At 45.2% G+C, this 15,496-nt stretch overlaps 1 protein-coding gene across 1 annotated transcript in view; it reads left to right on the top strand.

The window, feature by feature from the left end:
• Positions 1 to 2,661: 2,661 nt before the first annotated feature.
• LOC119393971 (monocarboxylate transporter 13) overlaps positions 2,662 to 15,496 on the top strand; it is a 91,581-nt gene continuing 78,746 nt past the window's right edge. The window contains exon 1 of the mRNA XM_037661179.2: positions 2,662 to 2,906. The gene's annotated coding sequence lies outside the window, so the exon portion shown is untranslated. The remainder of the gene's footprint in view (positions 2,907 to 15,496) is intronic.

Below are 15,496 nucleotides of genomic sequence, written 5' to 3' on the forward strand. Positions count from 1 at the left end.
CGCCGTTCATGCTGCCTCTTTGTACAAGACCGCTTAGAGTGCCGTACGGACTCGTTGCCTTCACGAACGAAAGCAGCTCGCCATCGCCGCGCCCGCTCGAATGGAGTGGGCATCAAGAACACTTTCATGACAAACGCGCGCGTACGGTACAGCAAGGACCCCGACAGTGACGGCGTCAGCTTGGTTGGCGATGTGCTGCACACAACAAGGAACGATCGGCTTTACGCATCAGCGAATGTTGCATATCGGCGGAGATTCGGCGATGTGTGTGCGCATCGTTTACGTGCGCACGCGCATCGGGGAAAGCCGGACGAGTCGTCCGCTCTTCCGCCACAGCCTTTGTGTTCCGTGTCGTCGTTTTCAAACGCTCCATCCGAGAGAGCCGCAATCTATTCCGCGATTTGTTGGTATCAGCGGCGCTCATCACGAGACGCAAATTTGGAATTGGCGGTTGCACGTAGTTAAGCGGCGTTCGCGGGAGGTACCGAATGTATTCATGAGAGCCTGGGCGCACGCCAAAAGTCCTGATAAGTGTACTGGGAGGCATTAAAGCAATTTTGGACGTGGCTGTTTTATTTTACTGCTCAAGCGGAATAAAAAAGCATGAATTCATTTTTTTCAGACGATTTCGCATTTCCTAGAGAGCCCGAGAAATCCGACGTTGACTGTATCTTCCGGAAGTTTGAATACTTCGGATAGTGAAATTCCGGTGCGAATCGAATCAAATAACAAACACTATTCGAAAAATACTCGAAAGTTCGAATATTCGCACAACCCTACCTATCAGCTAAAACAAAGTTATTGGTAGTATTTTTTTTTTACACTTTAAGCACCACACAGACAACGTTTCTCTCTCTAAATGACTTTAACCATACCGGTTGTCTAATGGTTATGGTGCTCGATTGCTGACCCGAAGGTCGTGCGATCTAATCCTAGCCGCGGCGGCCGCATTTGCGATGGAGGCGAAATGCTAGAAACGCGTGCGCTGTACGATGTCAGTGCAAGTTAAAGAACAACACCAGATGGTCGAAATTTCCAGAGCCCTCCACTATACGGCGTGCCCCATAATCATATCGTGGTTCTGACACGTAAAATTCTACAAATTATTATTTCTAATATCTTCATGATGATATTTGTCAGCATATTTTGTGTCTGCTATAGGACGAACGCCTCCTCTCCCAATGATCTCCAAATTACGCTGTTTTGTGCGAGATGATTCTATGGCACCCCTGCGAACTTCTTAATTTCATCACTAAATTTCGCTTAAACAAAACTGAAACCTTCTTTAGGTCATGGACAATAGATAGAAGATTGTAATCTGATCGACACGTAGTCCTTCGAATTTGAGTATGATAATTACCTCCTTTTTTAAAAAAAATCGTTCAACGCCGTGAGTTTGGTTGGTGAACTAAGGCGCGTGCGCATGCTGCATAACATACCAAACACCGCGCTTAAAAAATACCAAGTTGAATACACGAGAAGTCGATGTACCACTGTTTCGTTACGTAGCCAACTTGAATTTCACTTGCCCCGTCGTTATGAACTTTTTTTGAGCAATAGCTACTGAATCCTTCCTGAGCATAAATTCCAACGCCTTAAAATTGGCCAACTTTACGTTTCACTACGAGCTAGTGTTTTCTCGCTCGTGAGGCCTACAGGCATGTATGATAAGCCTTGAGGCTTGAGAAGCATGCTGGGCCCCTAAGTATCAAGTTCACGCCGATATTTGCAAACGCAATTGGCCGATTGGCCACTGACCGAAAGGTTTCGCTAGTAATGGGTACGATATAACAGTATGTTGGCGTCAGACACTACGAACAGTTTTATTGTATATTGTGTAACGTAGAACATAAAGGACGCGGACAGAAAGAACGAAGAAACAACGACACGAGGTGCAATGTTCGAGCAATTTTTATTTCGGAAATGTCGTGAACCTTTTATACAATCGTTGTACACAACAAAGCGCATTTTACGGGGAAGTTCATTAAGTGTGCGTGCAATCACTCAAAAAAAAAAACGACGTTATATACAACTCATTACGCACCGTTATAAATACTAATCGCATACTAAAAGACCCAAGTAGCAAGCTTAGTCAAGCTTTATAGAGTAAGTACTCTATGGTCGATATTGGGCCATGATGTTCGCTTTACGTTCCTAATGCTTCTTACGACACTGTCCAAGACATCAATGGGACGTTGAAGAGGACTCACTATGTAATAATGAAGACATTAAAGCATCCCAAAGAAAGCTTGACAAGTTTGTTTTCGTGTTGTTTTGTTTTGTTCTGTTTTAATAGGCCCTTCTCTTTTCGTCACTACTCCGTCGAACGTCACAGCAGCGCGCGCGCTGCAAGGCTCCGCATCTTCGCGTCCCGCGCCGTCGCGTCACGCGACTCCGCCGACCGGGCGCACGTGACGACAGCTTTCGGCGAGCGCCGCGACAGGGCGCGTGCGGCCAAAGCGCCGGCCTGGACGAGCGTCGCCATCCGCCGGCGGCGAGCCACGCTTCAAGACCTCGCCAAAGGTCTCCGCTGCCGGACCGTGCGTGCGAGCGCGTGGCTGAGCCTTGTCTCCAACGTGCATGAGGAGTCCAGGCGCAGTGCCTCTTCACCCCGCCAGACGTGCAGCGCATATTTACTCCGTGTGGTGCTCCTACATTATTCTCTCTCTCCTCTCTCGCTCTCTCATGTTCACGGAGCTCCAGTGGGAACTTGTACGCAATTGACTGTCGTAACCCGCGGAGGACACAGCGGGATTTTTTTTTTTTCTGCCGTGATCGCCTCCGTAGCGGACTGACAGCCAAGGTTTCCGGAGCCCTCCGCTGCTGGACATCACCGGAAGTGTCCGGCTTCTTCAGCATTGCGCGTCGCAGATCCGGAGCGACGAAACGTGCTTATCTTCATCGAGGTAAGCTCTAAGCACGTCCAGTGTCCTGCTAATGCAAACAGCCACCACCAGCGGCAGCCGTAGGTGGGTTGCCACATGCCTGTTGCTCTCTTGCAAAGTGACAGCACCTCGCTGCTCTAGCGAGGAAGTTGAGGCCGCGCCAAGATTCCCGACGACCAAGACAGTTTCGCGGGCATGCTTTAGAGTCCAGGCACCAAACATCTTTTTTTTCTTCTCTCGTTTTATTTGCTGCTAACGAAATATATTTCTCTCGCTTTTAAAGTTAAGATACAAACTCTAGGCAGTGCGAAACAAGAACTAAAGAATAAAGAGGCGTTGGTGAAACAAGCGGAACTTCTGCGGTTGCACAAGCGCACCCGGGCCGGCAAGAACAAGCAGCTGTGGCGCATTTCGCTGCCGAGGTGTTCCTGTAAATGTTTTTTTCTAACAATGCACGTGTGCCTACAGTAAGCCAGCCTTAGACCTTCGTCTTATCCTCATTGTTCGTTTTGATACTCATTCATTGTTCAGAGGAAGGTCGTGCGGGTTAGTCATTGCCCGGGAACAAGTACATTGAATTAGCATAATAGTTTATTTTTTACTGAAACGAGGCTTCCTAAAACAAGCCAGCCTGTTTAGACGGTGATAATGATAGCGCAATTGTAGTCTTGGAAAAGCCTACGGCTAAGCTCCCAATGATATTCGTTATCCTTGCTTCTACAAATTGGTCATTCGATGATGAAAAAAAAATACTGTGAGTTCAATGAAACAGCGACGAAAAGGCGTTTTCCTTAGTGATGTAACGCCACGGCGACAATCGGCGCTTTGGTTCTTCAAGAAATAGGGAAGCAGAACGAAAACTAGTATGCAGTTACACTGAGGTTTCCGCAAGTCACGACAGTATTTATTCGAAGGAATTACTGGGGGTCGCTAACTGATAAGATGTATAAGCGAGCAAACTGTACCTTCAGTACACTTTGCGCAACAGGCATGTGCTCAACAATGGACTGTCCTCGTTCAAGGTTGATACCCGCCATCCCCGCTCTAATACTGAGTACTCTCACTGAAGTATCAAGAACATTCTAATCGCTCCAGCAAGGCCGTCGCCTAGGACTCAGTTCTTTCGAGCAAGGTCCGGACGAACAGCAAAAGAATACTCGGCGCACTGATACGAAGTAGTACGTGATGCGATAACTTTTTTTTTTAAATAAATGCGTTTAAGGAGAGGTTGGTGCCTATACATGGCTCCGGCTACTCCTCTTCCCTTACTTATTAATTATCGTCACGAACTTATCGTCACGAAATAAAAGTAGACTCATTCACGGCAGTGTCCTTTTACAAGTAGTGTTCTCACGCCATGCATAATGTCCACGTGACGACAACAATGTTCACACACAAGACACACAAGAAACGTTCGCACTTTGCCGAAGAGTTCATCTCACAGTCCTTTCTATAATGCGATCACATCACACAAAATTCACTGGGCATTGCCCACACTTTTGTCTTGAATCACAAGAGGCACCGCGAAACATGTGACCAGAAGTATCTCAATGTGAAGAATAATTTATTGATACGATGCGTCTGGCAAGCCGATTGACTATTTACAACGAATTAAATATGGGCGAAAAATTAAAATTAAGTACACCACAGGCTACAAAATAGATCGGGAAGTTTTCACGCATACTGAAAAGCCCACGAGTTCATTTCACGCCAAACGTCCCAGCCATTTCGGTGACCATCTCAAATATATTCGGAAAAAAAAATTGTGCTGACTTATTGCAATGAAAGCAGTGAAGTTATAGAGTATTTCGGATGATGATGATGATGAATTAACTTTATTGATTGCCCTGCGAATTGGTGGGATGGGCCTGGATCCCGCCTAGGCTTCGGCCAAGGGTTGCTGGCCCTTGGCGGCTTCCTCGGCTCGCTGGATACAAAAATTTTTTTGTCACGTGCGAGCCTTCTGAATTTCGCAGAATGCCGTCTGAGTGATGTTTGTCAGAAAATGTATTCTGAGAGTATCGGTTCTCATTTCAATACCACTTTTGGTTCACATATAAAGCAAGGACGTTTTTGGAAGGTGTTCCAAGCTCAATAATATTACTGCAATGTTTCTGCAATATATTCCTCCAGGAACTTCGCCAAAATTTCCTATGTTTACACTTTTTACATTGTAGTACTGCGCTATGTACGAATACCTGATTAATTAATAATTACTCTGTAGAACAGGTGTCTCAAACTTACCTCAGCTAGCGGGCCACAGTCACCAAATTTAGGCCCGCAAGAGCCGCGAGAGTGAAGAGGATTGTAACGGCGGAAGGGGGAGCGGGGAGAGGGGGGACAGTTTGAACAAAATGTTGGCTAACATCGCCATTTGAGAGAAGGCCTTTCCCATATCTAACATATGGGTCATTCCTCAAGGAGATTTCACGTCAGGATGCGTAAAACGTACAAATAATGATCTCCAGAACGACTGAAATCTGGACGCTGATTCTGAAATGTAATTTTACAGCGAAAGCTGTTATGAGATCTCAACAACGTCCGTTTTCGGCGCCGTAGTTGCCCGCCGCCGCCGCCCGTGTTCGTAACCGCTATCGCGCGATGGAACGGGGTTCGAACCTGGGCCCTCTGCGGGGGAGCCCAGTATTCTACCTCGGAGCCATGCCGGTACTTGAAACTGCTTTGCAAAAAAGACCCTATACAAGCTTCACGTCGGGAAGGAACCACATTAACACATGTAATGTAGCGTGGTAGAAGAGTAAAATAACAACCAGGCGTCACACAACGCGAATTCTGCAACCAGGCGTCACACAATGCGAATTGCACAACGAGTGGGTTCTTGAATGCTTCCAACCCATTACAAAGGGCTCTGCCATAATTCTTCATCGTCGTCTGGCACAGCATCGAGAAAGTGCACATATTGCATCCCAGGTATTTAGCGGGTTCCACGGTTCTCCGCAGAATGACGAAAAATGGCATAGTGGCTGTTTCCCTACTTCACAAAAATTGTGATGATTTACAGCGTAGTGGATTCCTCGCAAGTGCACTTCTATTGGTTGCCAAGGAAGCCCATAAGGCTCCCATGATCCATTTCCTCAGGGTGTCAATAAAGTTCTTTCCCTCTCTCTCTTTCTCTCGTTAACGTACGTTATATGACGTGGTGGGAGAGTGAAATAACGAACGGGCGTCACACAATGCGATTTACGTGCTTAGTGGGTCGTACAAAGTACTCAGCCATAATTCTTCAATGTCATCAGCCGTCGCATCAACAAAGTGCACATAATGCCTTACAGATGGTACCTCGCTTCTCCGCAGAATGACGAATAATGACGGAGTAGGGGCCTCCCAACTTCACAAAAATTATGATTTATGGCGTAGTGGGTACCTTGCTATTGTACTTGTATTAGTAGCTACAAGAGTTTATAACGGGATCCAGAAATGCCGCTCTTCTAGCTTTCGCTGTGACTGTGCTGCGCCTTCCGCGCAGGGGCGTTTTTCATTCCATAATTATACTTCAAATCATGGTGACCTCATGGCGTGCCTCATGAAAGAAATGCTTGAGACCAGTTTCGTCTGTGTAGCTTATGCGTGTTTATTAAGAAAAAAAAATTACATGGGCGAAGACAGTCATGTGCGGGCCGCGGGCCGCATGCGGTCCGCTGGCCACGTGTTTGAGACCCTTGCTATAGAAGGTATACTTTGTGTTAAAAATATGTTCAGACGACTGAAGCTTCTAAATTTTACGAGAAAAACTCACGAATATGAGGAAACCATCATTTTCGTCCACACTGAGACGCAATTTACGCCACATGGTGCTCCAATGAAAAAATCATCTTTATGCTTCAATCGAAAGCAAGTGAGCAGTTATTTTTATATTGCAAGTTTTATAATTTTTTGTTTTAAGGAAGAGAATAATTTCTGAACTTCCCCATTAAAGTCAATGGGGAACTTAAATGAGGAAGCTGCCGTATGAACAAATGGGAAAAAAGCCGTCAATGGGGAACTTAAATTATTTTGAAGTACCCACTACCCTTGTAGCGGGTGCTTCGCCAATTCGCAAAAGGAAGAATCATTGCGTAGTGGGCACGTCGCAACTGTGCTTGCAGTAGGCATTCTAGCATTGTTTGAAAGGGCTAGTGTTACGCAACTGTACCTGCAGTAGGCATTGTAGGATAGTTCGAAACTGCTAATGCTACGCGCACAAACGTTCCTTTCCTTCAGGCACGCGTTCTACTCTTGAAGGTGATGCTCAAGCGTACTCCAAGTCTTTTTTTTTACCTTCTAAACATACTTGTATTCCTCATTTTCTCTCTTAGTTAATATCCCACCTTTAGTAAATATCCACTCTTAAATAAACGTCTATTCCCTCTCTTTTTCTCTCTCTCTAGAGATGTTTTCGTCCTACGTGCGTCCCCTGATGCTAACGCCTTGTTTATTTCCCATTAACTCATATATTACCAGGGAACATTTACGCCATCGTTCTTGACTACTCGGAATTTTTTTTCTTCCTTTTTTCTCTTATCCAGATGAGTGTGCGAGCTTAACGCTGACGACCAATGCCGGTAATTGATCCCCTTCAGCGTCTCTCGCACGTTAGTGGGGTACTCTCCCAACACGTACAGCAATCAGCTCAGCTTGGGAATCCAATGACGCGTGAAGCTTCCTAGCGTACTGTAATGGACTATTCTAGCAGGTCTTGCAGACACGCTTACTTAACGCGCATCTTCTGCAGGCTTTCGAGATTAACCTCCCTTTTATCCGGGCAATTCGAACACGACCGTCAACACTGTGCTATGTCTCGTGTCAAATGAAACGAATAAAGGAGAAGACAATCAGGACGTTCTGCGCTGGATAGTTGTGAATGGCTTTGATGCTTGGTTACGCAGTACCAGTCGTCACCACTGGTTACGTTGCAGGTTACGCCGTACCAAAGCTAGCCGACTAGCTCACCGTATGCAACTCGGCGCTTCGGCAGTCCACGCTGAAAGTAATTTTATTTGACTGAAGGATTCGCTTTAAGTAGACAAAGTGAAAGGTTAAAACATCCGTTTTCATTTCTCCGACCATAGCATACACAAAAGACATAAAAATTTAACGAGAGATGAGTTCTCGTTAAGTACGGCATAAAACATTCAAGTGAGGACACTCATCTTAGCATTGTATAAAAAATTCACACAGTCTCTTATGCATTCGCCTAAGGTGATTCGAAGGCGAAAGCAATCTTCTTCTTCTTCTCGGTCGATTGTATTGATAGCCTCCGAGAGCTTTGTGCACCTTACGTGGTTTTGCACTGCCTCCGGGATCGGAGGCATTGCAAGCTTATATCTGCACCTCATGGGGTCTTGCAGTGCCTCGGGAATCGTCGCACCTTAGAACAAACGACGATGTAGTGATGTCATAGTGACTTTACGATGACGTTACACATTTTCGCGATATGTGACGTCATGACCTCATATGATGACGTCATCACATGGTAATGATTTTTTGTGTAACTTCTATTGACGCCGCCGCCGATGGTCAATTTTCGGGGTTTGATGAGGCATCTGAGGCTTTCGCCTTAATATATAAATGTACTCAAGGCAATCATAGCTTACGACTGAAGCGTATCTACGACGCCGCCAGCGCCAAAAGTCGATGCAAGTGGCGAGAATGCTATCTCGGCTGCCGGGGGTCGGATTTTGCAAAAGGGTGAAAATGAGAACATTTGATTACGACACCACTGTGCTATGCCCAACGGTCACATGTACAGTGACGCTAATCACAATCAATTTTTGTGTCATCGTGATAACAATGAAACGAGCGAGTGGACTGTAAAGGCCTATGTGAACCACAGTCAGCACAGGAGGCGCCGACTCCTGTGCTGACTGCAGTATCAGGTCGTCAACGCCTCCTGCCCAAATAAGCAGGAGCCGCGAATTGCGAAAAGCAAATGTTTTCGCGGAAATGTCGCAAGAAAGCCGAGTCGCGAACAATACATACATACATACATACATACATACATACATACATACATACATACATACATACATACATACATACATACATACATACATACATACATACATACATACATACATACATACATACATACATACATACATACATACATACATACATACATACATACATACATACATACATACATACATACATGTTTTACGTAAGTACTTGCATACAGTACTCATGCGCGTACTTTCGTTTCCAGCTTCTATACAGTTCATGTCACATCGCCGTAATTTTGACTCGAACGCTTACATCAGAGGCAACCTTACCTTTAGTGGCCAAATTTGCAGCGACATGATACGATTATCATGAGCAATTGCTCATGAGCAATTGCTCGTGATAATCGTATCATGTCAGTCGCTATACTAAAAAAATGATGTCGCGCATCATTGTTTAGTACCGTATACATACATGGTGCAATCATATAATCATTTAAGTTCTTGTATCTTACCCACTCATAGACCAAAGGCCTACAGGATGAGAATGGACATAACGTGACACAAGGTTACATGTGATGAACATAACATCCTATGATTGTACTTTATCGAAACCTTTAGATCAATGCCTAACAAAGAGTGTTGCACCCTTATATTTCACAAGGTTTTTCTGCGCCATTTGCAAGCCCCCAGTCTCGGTCTGCAAGGGCTCTTGAGGCCTCTCGACACGGGTCTTGCGTCGTGCCGAACGGATGGACGTGCGGTCCGGCTAAGATTCGACAGCGATGCTTGACCCGAGGACAGTGTCGATAACAGCCTCGCAAGCAGGGATCGATAGCAGCCATGGCTCCTTCGCTGAGCGCGTGTCCGATTCGCCTCCTCTGCGGCCACGGCGATTGGCGATAAGGGCCAACCTAGCACAGCCACTCGTTCGATAAAAGCGCCAGGGTTTCCGCGTTCGAGAGCTCCTTCGCCGTATCGCCGACTCCTGCGCTGACTGCAGTATCAGGTCGTCAACGCCTCTTGCAGAAGCAGCAGGAGCCGCGAATTGCGAAAAGCAAATGTTTTCGCGCAAATGTTGTCGCAAGAAAGCGGAGTCGCGAACAACGGAAGACAAATAAAAACCTGTGACTGCGAAGAGAGGGAGAGAGAGAGAGAGAAGAGTTCGTGGTATTGAATTTACAGATCCCGAAAAGGCAACGTTCGCAGGAAGTGGAGACTTGAAACGATCGACAGTGGTCCAACGAGAGATGTCCCAGACGCAGAGCCACATCTCGACAGAGGCGACTTGCTTTCATGGGGCCCTAAATGTCGAAACGTTGGCTCGTTCTCGCAACTGCGACCACGTGGCATCAGTCTTAGAGTATATAGCTTTCTTGTTTGAAAGGGCTGAATTCAGAAAAAAATCACAGCGTATCCACGGAGTGAATGATGATGAGTGGGCGAAGCTGCGGAGGTTCATCGGTAAACCGTGAATCTTCCGTGAATTCTGCCCAGTACATCATCACCGACGTGAGATCGGGCGCGTTTATACTAAAGGTTCGATGAGTTATGACGACTTGCAGCTCACTTTAATTTTACATGTACGCTGTGAATTTTCATTGTTTAGAAAACCATTGCTTTAGAAAACACCTTGCGTCTTTCGTTAAGCAGCTGGCGTCTTTTTCGTTTTGCTTTAGAAACATCTGGCGTTCTTTCGTTTTGTTTTTACAAAACATCTGGCGTCTTTCGTTGGTTTATTTCATCAATCAACGGCGTTTTGAACAAAATTTTTATTGTTTAATCACGCACAGGAGAAATCTCACCAGGCACTACCTTGGAGGTAAACAATGGCTGCTAATGGGAATGAGAGACAGAAGAAGTCGGCTTTTAGCTAACACTTACACTTCTACAGAGACAGAAGAATTCGGCTTTTAGTTAACGCGCACGCTGCGAATTTTTTATTGTTCAACAACGCACAGGAGAAATCTCCCACCGGCACCACCTTGGAGGTCAAAGGGTAAGGCTTGTTACTCACTACTACGAGCACGACGAGGGACGAACGGGTGCCGCCTTAAGGAGCTTCGCCCCTAAAACATCTGGCGTTCTTTCGTTCTGCTTTTACAAAACATCTGGCGTCTTTCGTTGGTTTATTTCATCAATCAACGGCGTTTTGAGCAAAATTTTTATTGTTTAATCACGCACAGGAGAAATCTCACCAGGCACTACCTTGGAGGTAAACAATGGCTGCTAATGGCAATGAGAGACAGAAGAAGTCGGCCTTTAGCTAACACTTACACTTCTACTTCTACTAACGTTTCCTACTGGAACATGCCAATGGCTGCTAATGGGGAATGAGAGACAGAAGAATTCGGCTTTTAGTTAACGCGCACGCTGCGAATTTTTTATTGTTCAACAACGCACAGGAGAAATCTCCCACCGGCACCACCTTGGAGGTCAAAGCGTAAGACTTGTTACTCACTACTACGATCACGACGACTACGAGGGACGAACGGGTGCCGCCTTAAGGAGCTTCGCCCCTAAAACAAAACAAAGATCGAAAGATTCTCGAGGCCTTTCACGAGGTTATCTGTCTTCGTCGGGGACAGGGATAGAGTCACGTCTTGGTGAAACACATCGGCTCCCACGTGAGCCATTAGTTATTAGGTCCCTGTTTAGGATTTTACACCTATGAGGCTGCTCATAGTGTATCATGGTAATCATCATCCTTTATTATCCCTTAAAGGCCATTTTCAGGGCGTTACATAATGTGGAGCAAGGAGGTCACTATGCCCTGCGATCATATTTATACAACAAGGAATAAATAAAATAGCTTAGTATATACTTGTGTTAAACCAATGAACGAAGCAACTAAAAGCACAGAACAGCATCCGAGTTAAACTTCAGGTTGTCACAATGTCGTGAACGATTTAGGAGCAAAATGAATCTAGGATTTATGTGGCGCACTAGCAGAACTGTACATACCGTGAACATTAAACAGAGTGACGATATAGCGATGGTAGACCAAGAGTTTTGAAATATGGCAGTAGGCGCTTAAATTTACGAGGATCTCTTTCATTTACTATAACCGCCAGTAGCGCATTCCATTGCTCACTAACGTTAGTTCAATAACATTATTTGGTGAAGATATTGGGGGTAACGGGCCAATATTTTATACCCAGGGCGTTAAACAAACGGCGTGAAGTGCGGTTTAGAGGAAGCACGGTAGCGTTCGCAAGTATATAGTGGTGAGTTATAGTATTGCCTATGAAAAAGAAGGAAAAAAAAAACGCCGGGAAATCATGCGACGAAATGTTGTACTGGGGATAATTAAGGTTGAGTTAGTTCCGCCTGCGTTTGTATGCCACTCATAGGTACCATAAGCTGTGTCACTCCTGCTATTGAGTTAATAAGGTAAGTCCGGTGACGATTCGAAATGGCTGAGGCTTACAGGAGTTTTTTAAATGCGAAGCATTTCTTAGCGAACCTCTGGCACTTTGAGCGTTTCTATCTACGTATCTATCTATCTATCTATCTATCTATCTATCTATCTATCTAGCCGCCTACGTCTGGGTGCTCTCATCATCGCCTCCTTAATTTGGTGTAGACCAAAATTTGCATGGAGGGTAAGAGGATTTGACAAATATGACTGGCGGGTCATGACATGAATAACGTTAAAACCTTGTCGCGTACGTCGTCAAACCCTTTCCACTAGACACGTGTGGCACATACCCGTTTACCACGGGCCGCGGTGTTCGGGTATGCGCCACAGGTGATTGACAGTTTATATCTACCCAGGAACGGCGAGGACAGACATTGTTAACTTAAATGCTAGAGCGTTAAGGAAAACCAACATCGGCAGCGATGTCTCAACGAATCATCGGCAGCAATGTCTCAACGAATGGAAAGAATGAAAATTAGGATACCAGCAGGAATCGAACCCAAGCATTCTGCGTCGCAATCAGGTATTCTACCACTGAGCCACGCCAGGTCTATAAATTAGTTTGTAAAAACAGCCTACGCAGGCGTAATATCGGTGCAACGTCAATTGTGGTTGTGGTGCTGGCTATCTAATTTTACAAGAAAGCAATAAACACTACATGATACTCCTACGATGTCTACTCCTACGATACAGGCGTCATATCAGATTACCGCCTGTAGTTCCAGTGTTGGCTCCGCTTTTATAGTAGTCTATTAAACATTACGTTTGTATTCCTATGACTCAGCAAGCTATATTGAAGCATTGCTCCACCCCGGAGGAATACAATCACGAAAGTTACATATGATATCCACATCACCGTACCGTATAGTGCGCTTAGTCCGCCAGAACGATGCAGTGTCCTCTTCATTTCTTACGAGGCTGGGCGATGGCCTCATGCTGACCGAGGATGATGACATGTTGATTGACAGCCGCTTTGTAGACTAGGGTACGTAGGCCACATACCCCCAGGTAGTCTACAAATACGACAAACACCATCCACAGATGTTGGTCTACGTAGCATTATCCAGGCCTACCAGCCCCGACGGCCTATCCCTCACCAACGCGAAGGGTGGCTTCAGGTTCCGACATGTCGCCGGCTCTGTCGACAGACAATTTGTCGACGAAATGACTGAGGCATCCGCGAATTCCAACAGCTCTACGATACCAGATACTTCACTACACATGGACCCCTCGTCACCACGATCACGACCGGAAGCTATAGCAAGTCATGACCAGCTGCTGGTGCTCACTGATCACGGTGATGATGCCCTTGTTCAAGAACTGTCAAGAACTTCTTGCACACACGCACACGGGTTCGTGAAACGTGCGTGCGTTCTCGGGACACGTATAAGCACTACATATCAGCTTACCGCTTCTGGTGTTGGTAATACCCACGTTGCCATTGGCAGCGTTACCCAACCGTAAACAACTGGTTATATAACACATATGCGGTCTTCAACATATATAAGTGTGCGTATAAAATTTATACAAATCTTTAGCGTCATTTTGTAACGTGTAGCTCAGTAAAAAAAGGTTACGCCAAAGTCACTACCCCCACATGCTTCGCATAACATCGACTCCCACGGTACGTGGGATCTGCCGAATTTTTTTCCGGATGAAGGTTTCACATGCGGTGCTGCGTACGGAAGCAGCAGAAAGAGAAAGCGATCTTTCGGGGAGGCCAAGTAATTTGGAGCGATCATTTTTATATACGTAATGTGATCGGGCAGCTTAAGAGATAGATAGATAGATAGATAGATAGATAGATAGATAGATAGATAGATAGATAGATAGATAGATAGATAGATAGATAGATAGATAGATAGATAGATAGATAGATAGATAGATAGATAGATAGATAGATAGATAGATAGATAGATAGATAGATAGATAGATAGATAGATAGATATTTGAAGGCAAAGCGGTCGTTTCGGGATCTAAGTTGTGAAGGACTTGACAGTTTTCTCATGTGTTTTTCTACGTGCGGAAATGAGATAATCTCCTTTAAGATGAACATGCGCTCGCTTTTGAACCAGGATGTCGGTGAAAGTTTAACGAAAGGCGACGTTAGCGTTAATTTTAGCCACCCCACCCTAACCAAGTTGCACTATTGGCATTTGTCGGGTTTAGGTATTCGTCCTGTCGAATTATTAGAAACTTTTAATACTGGCTATTCGAAAGTCGAATCGAATTATTCGATTAGGAACTATTCGATTCGAATTCGAAACTCGAATATTCGCACACCCCTAATAAAGAGACCACCGATTCGCTATTTTGTGGAAGTCTTCATGGGTCATTAGTTTCGTCCGCTTCGGTGGTAGAGTGGTTACGGTGCTTGGATGTTGACCCGAAGGTCGCGGGTTCGATCCCGACGGCGGCGGTCGCATTTAAATGGAGGCGAAATGCTAGAGGCCCCTGTACTGTGTGATGTCATTGTACGATAGAGAACACCATATGGTCGAAATTTCCGAAGCACTCGGCTATACGGCGTGCCTCATAATCATATCGTGATTCCGGCACGCAAAACTGCAGATATCATTATTAAGGAGCATTAGTTGGCCACTGCATAGGAGAATATGCTCAGATATATACAACATGCAATCATTCGCGAATAAGCGGACTGACCTGGAAATTTTGTTCGAGATTCAAATGTTAAAAAAACAACAGGAAAAGAGCCTTTTTACACACCTGATAAGACGGGACCACTTGGCGGCTGACGGTTGTCGACTATCGCGTGCTGGGAAGGATTTATAAGAAAACATTCGATCCAGGAAAATGCAAGATGATCAAGATTAAAGGAAGAAAGCATTGCGATGAGACAACGATGAGCAACACGATCGAAAGCCTTAGTAATGTCAAGACAGATGACATCACTATAAAAACAGGAATGCAGGTGAAGGTGAAGATCTGTCGTGAGATCAAAAAGCGGCGTTTCACATTAGAGTCCTCGTCCGGAGTCATGCTGATTGGGGAAAAAAACGAGCCTTCGTTTAGAGGTAGTGCAATGCTTGGATATAATATAAGCTCTTCAAGTTCACAGAGCACGTAGGTAAAGAGGTTAAATGCGAGGTCGGTGCCTCTTAAGTCCTTAGCGATAATGACTTCTGGTCGCGGAACACTGAATAGTTTAAAGTAGTTACAGTATATGCTCAATACTGCTAGATACTTAAAAAAAATTACATTTTTAATCTCTATTCATGGATGTCTATGGT

Source organism: Rhipicephalus sanguineus, chromosome 5, assembly GCF_013339695.2.
Source record: "Rhipicephalus sanguineus isolate Rsan-2018 chromosome 5, BIME_Rsan_1.4, whole genome shotgun sequence".
Lineage (NCBI taxonomy): Eukaryota > Metazoa > Arthropoda > Arachnida > Ixodida > Ixodidae > Rhipicephalus > Rhipicephalus sanguineus.